The sequence below is a fragment of the Pinus tabuliformis genome, chromosome 7 (assembly GCF_031772625.1).
Source record: "Pinus tabuliformis cultivar Carrire ecotype Pingquan chromosome 7, CPIR1, whole genome shotgun sequence".
NCBI classification, from domain to species: domain Eukaryota; kingdom Viridiplantae; phylum Streptophyta; class Pinopsida; order Pinales; family Pinaceae; genus Pinus; species Pinus tabuliformis.
This window is the reverse complement of record NC_142293.1, coordinates 1,626,768,036-1,626,777,424: the sequence shown is the minus strand read 5'-3', so window position 1 is coordinate 1,626,777,424 and position 9,389 is coordinate 1,626,768,036.

Sequence of the window (9,389 nt, the reverse complement as noted above, 5' to 3'; positions counted from 1 at the left end):
CGTAAATAGATGATTGATTATGAGGGCTTACCATATCGTTGCAGGAGATACCATAAGGTGGGTCATTTATTTAGAGATTGCCCTCTCAATCACAAGAACATGTTTACTGCACGAGACAGGGAAGTGGAATTGCCCAAAGACATTCCTAGTCAGCCTGAAAAGGAAGACAAGGTGGAGAAGACCAATATGGCTACTGAAGACGTACAAGGGGGTTCTACCATTTCAAGCACTGACAAGGGGATTGCAGCTTCATCCCCTCCTCCACCGACGAGCACCAGTCCGGCCAAGGAGGATATCACTCCACTGGGTATGTCATCTACATCTTGCTCTCTCTTTACTCCTTCATCTGATATTACTACTGCTATTGCATCCCATAATTATATTAATGCATCCTATCCCCATACATCTCCATCTTCCTCCACCTACACATACTCTCTGGAGCACTTGTCCCAGGGTATCCTAGGATGGGCCCTCTCCTCCCCCTTGCATTGCTCCCTTCCCCTTCCACCCCCTATCATTGCCCCCTGTCATCCATCTCTTACATCTTCCCCCCTCCCCTCTCGACCCCTCCCCTCTCCCCCTGTATCTCCTCGATACTCCCTGAGACCCAGAACTAGGGATAGAGGGTGCGATGCGATTGGTTTGGACCTGGAAGCTGCCCCTACCTCGCATAAACCATCCAGGGGGCAACCATCTCACCTCACTAGAGCCAGGCATATGGCGAGAGAGGAGGTTGCCCTGGGGAGACAACAAACTATTGTTAGGGCCCTTAGAGCAAGGAATGGCCCTCTCCCACACCCTCCATGAAGATCCTTTCTTTCAACTGTCGAGGGATTGCTAGCCCTCCCAAAAAACTAGCACTCAAGAGACTCCTTACTTCGGATCTGGTGGATATCATATTTTTACAAGAAACCCTCTGTTCATTCGGTGCCCTACTCACCCTTCTAAATTCTTGGATGCCGAATTGGACTTTTCATGCTCTAGATGCGACTGGGAGATCAGGGGGCATTGCTATTGGTTTCTGTAACAAATCTATTGACCTCAGAAATATTTGGGGAGGAAGGGGATATATTGGTGTGGATATATATTCCTCCTCGCTGGAATCTGAATTCTGTATTATGAACATATATGGTCCTTGTTTGGATAGGGCAAATTTCTGGAGAAGATTATTAGACACAGACTTTCTGCAGGCTGACAACATCATACTTGGTGGAGACTTAAATTTCTCTTTGGGTTTTAGTGAATCTTGGGGACACCTTGCCCAAGTGGATGGTTTATCTGATACGATCTCCACCTTGCTGGAGGATCATCAATGGGTAGACATCCCATCTGCAAGATTCAACATACTTGGACAAATAATCGAAGTGGTGATCATAGTTTGGCAAGAAGGCTGGATCAATTCCTCATTAAGGAAACGTTATTGAATACCCACCCCGCATCAGGCAATGGGTTGGGACTGGGGGTATATCTGATCATCGCCCTATATATATGGAGCTGGAAGACAACAATCAGAGGACAAAAAGCCCCTTTAAATTCAATGCCTCGTGGCTCAAGGACCCATCTTACATACAGTTGGTAACTAATTTCTGGCAGTCCAACCCTATTCAGGAAAATGAGGACCACTCAGAAGGGTTCATTTGAAAATTGAAAGCACTGAAGGGGATTTCTAGAACTTGGGCACATCAGAAGCAGAAGAATGATGACAACACACTGCATGAAGCAGAACTGGCCATTGCCACTCATGAAGACTCCTCGGATGGCACATTCATATCACAAGAACATAAAGAACACTACTCCTCCCTCATCAAGAAGCGGACCCAAATACTGAAGGATAGAGAGGAGAGTTGGAGGCTCAGAAGCAGGGCAATCTGGCTCACTGAAGGAGATGATAATACTAAGTTCTACCACAAATTTTCCAATGGAAGGAAAGCAGTAAACACCATTTGGGAGCTTCAAAATGAACAGGGACAATCAGTCACGTCTCAGAAGGATCTGGCTAGTTTAGCCACTGCACACTTTAAAAGCATATACAAGGCACCGAGGGCTGCTAATATCATGGAAATAATGTGTTTGGCAAAACACTTTCCTAGATTTGTGGAACAAGAGGATGTTGAGGACCTTACAAAGGAAGTGTCGAAGGAAGAACTGGAGGCTACTATCAAATGGTTTAAGAAAGACAAGAGCCCCGGGCCTGACAGATGGACAATCGAATTCTATATTGCTTTCTTCGAAATCCTTGGGGATGACCTGCTTAAAGTTGTGGAGGACTGTAGAAGGAGAGGCAGATTATCCTCTGCCATCAAATCCACCTTTATAGCCCTCATCCTGAAATCAGACCATCCTACCTCCTTCAATGACTTCAGACCCATATCTCTATGCAACTGCCTTTACAAGATCACTGCCAAGATCATTGCAAATCACCTAAAGCCTATTCTATCCAACCATATTTCCTTAGAACAATTTGCATTCCTTCAACATAGACAGATACATGAGGCCATTGCCATGGCCCAGGAACTCCTTCATTCGGTACATTTGAGGAAACTGAAAGGCATGATATTAAAAGTAGACCTTTCTAAGGCTTTTGATAGAACAAATTGGCTCTATATCAAACTTTTACTGACCCATCTTGGTTTTCCATATAATTTTATCAAATGGATTATGTGTTGCATAACGGATGTTTCTTATAGTGTTCTTTTAAATGGGGAAGCCACCCAGTTTTTCTTATCGAAGAGAGGACTCAGGCAGGGATGCCCACTCTCCCCACTACTTTTCCTACTAATCATGGAAGGACTAAGCAAAGCTATCAGATTGGCAAGAAGTAGGGGTCAGTTGGCAGGTATCAAGATCACTGAAAACTGTATTCTCACACATCTCTTATTCGTAGATGACGTTCTCATTTTCTTAAATGGCAGTATTGGGGATACTTCGGCCCTTCAAAATATTTTCAATCTTTTTCAGCAGGCAACGGGGATGATTATTAATGACAGCAAGTCTACACTTACAGCCATTGGTTGCTCGCAACATGAGACTGTGTTCACAACACAACGTTTTCCTTTCTCTTTACTGAATTTGGAGGACGGATTGAAATATCTGGGTTTCAGACTCAAACCATATGGCTATAAGATCACAGACTAGACCTGGCTTATTGCCAAAGTGGAGAAACACCTTAATGTATGGTATCACAGATATCTCTCTCGTGCGGGAAGGCTTGTTCTCATTAAGGCTGTGATAGAAGCTACTCCTGTGTTTTGGATGACTCTTGCATGGATCCCAAGAGGAATCTTGAACAGACTACAAAATTTATGTTGCAGATTTCTTTGGAAAGGTAACCAACCAGGCAGATTATTTGCATGGGTTAAATGGGACATGATTGCCAAGCCCAAGAAATGGGGTGGTTGGGGAATTAAAAGACTGGACTTATTCTCCAAAGCACTGGCGGCAAAGCTCGGCTGGCAACTCATCTCTACAAATAGTCTCTAGACCCGGGTGGCTCATGCAAAATACATCTGGCCTATGGATATGATGGACTGGTTCAGACAACAGCACAGGGTCAAAAACAGTATATCCAACATCTGGAAGGCGGTAATCAACTCTATTCCTCTCATTCGGGAAGGTATAACATGGAGAATCAAGGAAGGTAATGCAGTCTGTATTGGCACAGATCCATGGATTGGCTATGGCAATGCACACAGATTGCCAGCAGAGTTGATTCGACACCTTCACAACAGGAACATCACTCATATCAGACATATAGCAGACAACAACAACTCTTCCATTCTATTACAGGCCTGGAAAACAGCACAAGACTTGGACATACCACAACAATGGCAGCAGGAATGGTATGATTACACTGAAGCCCTTACTCAGGCACATATTTAGATAACTGAAGGACTAGATGAGATTATCTGGGCATATGCTAAGCACGATACTTACTCTCCAAAGGATGGATACCTTAAGTTGATGGAACCTTTCAAACCCCAGCACATCAACCCTACTTGGAAAACACTCTGGAAACTCAAAGCTACTCCACGAGCCCGCCTACTTATGTGGAATATACTGTTTGACAAGATTCCTACTGGACTCAATTTGATGAAGAGAGCTTTCCATGGTCCTTTCTGGTGTCATCTCTGTTGCAATGACGAGGAGAGTACTGAACATCTCTTCCTAAATTGCCCCATCATCAAGGAACAATGGAGCTACATCATTGCTCACTATCCTTTCTTAAAAAACTGGCAAGGTAGGAACATCATGGATGCCTGGAATCTATGGTGTGAAAACCACAGTGGCAAAGCCAGAAATATGCCTTTACTTATGTGTTGGTCTATATGGATCACAAGGAATCAATCAACATTTAATTTAAAGAACCCACACTGGCCTGCTATCATGACCAGTACCACAGCGGATTTTGATCTCCTACCCGAGGAGGATACTACTACCCCCCACCCCCCCCCCCCCCCCCCCAGAATTATCAAGCCTGAAGACATTGACAAGACTATTCCATGGGCATATTTTGATGGATCCGCTCAGGAGGCAGGTTGTGGTGGAGGAGCCATACTATACCTGAATGAATCACATTGCTTCAAAATCCAAATGAGATTAGGGAGGGGAACAAACAATTTTGTTGAATTATGCACTGCAAAACACCTCATACATTTTGCATTAGAACAGCATTGCAGACATCTACAACTCTTTGGGGATTCCAAAATTGTTTGTAATTGGTTAAATAGAGCATCACATTGCAATGCATATTCATTGAGGCATATTTGGATGAGGCTCACAGATTGATTGCTACTTTTGACTCATTTACCTGTCATCACATTTACAGGGAGCACAACTCGGGGGCAGATTTCCTATCCAAAGAGGCAGCGCTTAGACAGAGCGATGACTGGTTGATTCAGGAAGAGATCGATGGGACTTTCTACCAGCATTACCACAAACCTTTTGTTGATCTTCGAGAACATGGGCTATAGGCCCATTTTTTACTTCTAAAACACTTGTATATATTCTGCTATTTATATTTTACTGCACTTGAACTACTGTTTAAGACATATGGTAAAAAATTTTGTTGTTTAAATTCTCTCTCTGAAAAGAGATGGAATATTTTTGATATAGTTTCTCTATGCAGAGAACAGACACAGATATCAATGAAATGATATCAAAGCTCCCTGCGTGGAGAATACATATATGGATCATTTTTGTTCTTTTGAACTTGACAGGCAATCTTGCCTCCACATGCATATGATTAAGCATCTACAAAATGTAAGTTCTTATATATAATAGAAATTACGACTTTTTTCCAAGGGAAAAAATATCCAAAAAATAAGTGCATAGAAAATGTCCATGAAAGTTGATCACCAAAATCATCACAAAACTACCAATAAAACCACATAAGAGTCCAAAATTATATCATTAGCTTAATACTTCAAAATCTGTAAGACAAAACAATTGTGTTATGTGTTGTTTTAGATAGATATTCTTAATTAAAATTACTAGTTGTTGAGTAGATGACCCCAGAAGATTTTAATTAGGCTCAATATTCTTTCCTTTATCTCCTTCTTTAATGGATGCAACTATAGAAACAAGACTATTAGAGCACTTAGGATCAGGAGTACACTTGTTATGATTAGGACTAGCAGGGTTTACTATCAATAGATAAGAATCAACAAATTTAGAAGAAGGATGAACAAAAACAATAGATTTAGCAACCAGAGTGTCAATAGGACCAATATGAGTGACTGCAATAACAACATGCATAGTGTGTTAGTGACTAGAATTAGGGAGGGATGCCTCAAATGGAGGAGACTGTGAAAGAGTGGATGAGGAATGAGAATGAATAGATACACGGTGAGTAAGTTTGGTGAGGATTTTTCCACAACCTTTTCCTTCTACATGAAAAGGGTTTGGTGATGGTTTCCACACATCATTATGAGCATTGTTCCAAGCATTATAAAAAATATTCTGCATAGTAATTTCGTGAATACTCAGATGAGGCCTCAAAGGGGAAGAGGCACTTCATTGAAAAATTGGGGGATTGGCAGGTGACATTAGGAGAGCCTAAAAATATGTGCCATGTGGTGGCCAATTGATGAAAATTTTATGATTCAACATTAAAGTGGACATAGAAAACATATTTTCTTGTTTCTTCCACTATCCCAAATACCAAGAGGCTTGTTTAGCTTTGCTTCAACTCATCTAGCCTGGTGTACATGGATTTAAACTCATTTTTTTAAGTGAGCCACAACATTAAAAACAACATATAATCAAAATCAAGTTGGTACACCACATTTCCCTTTTAAAATTTCTATGAGCTTGCATCCAAGACACACACTAATGAGCTCTCATAGAGAGGGAAAAATGATGTTTTGTGAGGTAAAAGAAAGGAGTACGATGAATAATGAAGTACAAATAATTTAAATAGGGAAAATAAACCCTTGTAAATCTTCTGAGAACATGCCCTTTTTAGTTTTGTACAAATGGCATTTTGGTTGTTTGAATTTCTTCTTCTTTCTTTATATTTTTTTTCTCTTTTTATACATCATAGGTTTCACATTTTCTTTGAATCCTGTCACATATAGTAAAATTGATAGTGATTGCACATATCTTTTGAAAAAATAGTTTAAAGAACTCAAAGTAAGGGTGAATGGTGTGATGCATGAATTACTAGGGTTAGAGTTTTTATGGAAAAGTGGGTTTAAGTGCATGGCCCAAAATAATGAGTGTAAATAGGGGAGAATCACATGAGAAGATGGATTTATAGTTGAAATGAAGGTTTTAGGGAGAATCACATGAACATATGGATTCAAGGAGGTTATTTATTTCTCATCCTAAATTATTTCTAGCCCTTGATCATTGTTACAGACAAGAACATTCATTACTTGCACTAGAATTCCCCACCTCATTGCTCTGCATTTAAAACTGAGAGTGGTTCCAAGCCACATCATACTTAGCGAATTCATAAGTGGAATGGAAACACAAGTTAAGTAGGTTGAACACTATAACATAGCCTTGTTTTGGAGTGACTCGACATCTAAGTCGACCTCAACTTCTATAAAAACAACAACACTTCATCCATCAAAAGGACTCATGACACATGCATTCACTGTGTAGATTAGATACGTAGGTGATGTGTATTAAATTTACATTGAAAATATCACAATGTGCCTAGAGAAAAACATATCACCATATTACATAAACAATGGTGCCCAAAACCATCACCATACACATATACCAAAGTCCAATCCGTAGAGAGAACCATAGTTCTTGCACCAATTTAATGGGTTTTCATATCATATGCAGAATGTAAAACTTTAAATCATATAATGTGTATTATATTTGACATTTGACCCCATATAATGTAAAACATTCACACAACATATATCTATCATATAACTAATCCCAATATTTGCAATCATATTGTATGGAAAAGATGAATATCTTTCCCCTTTAAGCCTTTGAAAATTATTTTAGAAATTTATTCTTAAGTCATTTGTATTCATGGATTTGGCTTGCATAACATTCATAGGTATAAGTTGAAAAAAATAAGCATATCAATATTAGCCATCATTCTCATCCATATTTGATATTTTTGACATAAAACATATCTGACATAGCATGCACTAATGAAATATCAAGCTTTATTATATGGTGTCCTCCCTCCTTTGGTCATGACAAAAGAAAAAGTTAAGGCCACTTAAGGCATGACAAGGAAATGATGGAGAAGGAATTTTGTAGCTTAATACAAAATTGGATTTTAATGAAACTGGTATTAACAACTCGCAACTCCAAAGGGAAATATAGGTGACTTTATTGAACTTAGGATTTTTGGTTTCCCAAAATACAAAGAAAAATGTATAAAACCAACACAAAAACCCTTCTCGTAGAGTATAAATATTCACTCACCTAATCTATTGAAATCTTCATAAAACATAAGTATTTTTGAACAACTTTTTCCAAAAGAAACACAAGATTCATCCGTTCAAATATTGTTGGAATGAATATTTTAGGCCAACATCATGTCTAAAAGTCATTAATAATAATTGATACTTAGTTGTAGCATCATTTCTCCTTATCTTTAGTGCAAACTATAACCAAACTAGTTATAATTTTATTCTGTACAAATATCTTAGAAAGATATATATTTGACACTTCAAATAAAAATATTAAATTGATCATATCAACAACATTAAAGAACGAATAGGAAACAAAAAAAAAGAAAAGATAAAAGAGCAAAAGTAAAATAAAACAAAGAAAAAAGAGTAGAGGAATGATCAAGGTTGAATTGATCCTCTAGCAGGATCAACACATTGTTTAATATGTGCTTCATTTGTAGGATATGACATAAGCCTATCATCATCGTCCTTTAGTAAGTATGATTTATTTCCCATTATTGTTGCTATTTCATAAGGACGAATCCATAACTTCTAAAAAAATTTATGCTTTCCCTTATTTGCATGTGCGAAATCCCACAATAATACTTTTTGACCTACTTCAAAAATAGCAATTTTAACCTTTTTTCAAAATACTTTTTGACATTACTTTGCCTCTTTTTGATTTGATTCAAAGTTGAACTCCTTTGTTCGTAGAGGGCCAATACAAAATTATATTTCTTAATCATATCAAATTCTTTTAATTCTTCGGTTTGAAATGCTAAGTGAAATGAAGCTAACTACAATTAAATAGGCATAATGGATTCCTAGCCATGTACTAACTGAAAAGGGGTTACACTAGTACTAAATTTTGTTGTGGTTCTATCTACCCATAGGGTATATGGAAGAGTATGCCATTATATTAGATTATAATTTGTAATATTCTTAATTATTTTAATTAATTTTTTATTTGTGGAATTTGCAAGTCCATTTCCTTGTGGATAACAAAATGAGGAAAATGTGTGCTTAATACCAAATTTGCTTCAGAAAAGAGAAAATTTGCTAGAAACAAATGCAGGTCCATTATTAGAGACAATATAGACAATTGTTGCAAATCTAGGGGCCAAAATTTCTTCAAAGGATTTAATGATTTGATCCTCAATTGCTTTTTAAGGGGGAATCCTTTAGACCACTCAGTAAAGTAATATGCTGCAGTGAGGATGAAAATGTGTCTGATTGAGGAAAATGGATTAAAAGGTCCAATAAATCTAATTTCCACTTAATAAAAGGACAAGTATAGATAATAATTTTCAAATGAATAGTTGAATATTATAGTCTTCCTACTGCCCACTGACATTCATGACAAGATTTCACAAATTTAAAAGTATCACAAAAAATAAAATGCCAGTAGTATCAAATCCTTAAAATATTATAAGCAATGGAATTTCCAACAAAATGTCTACTTATATGATAGACTATTGAGAAGAACCATGCAATGATTTAAGAATCTCATTTGTAGATTTA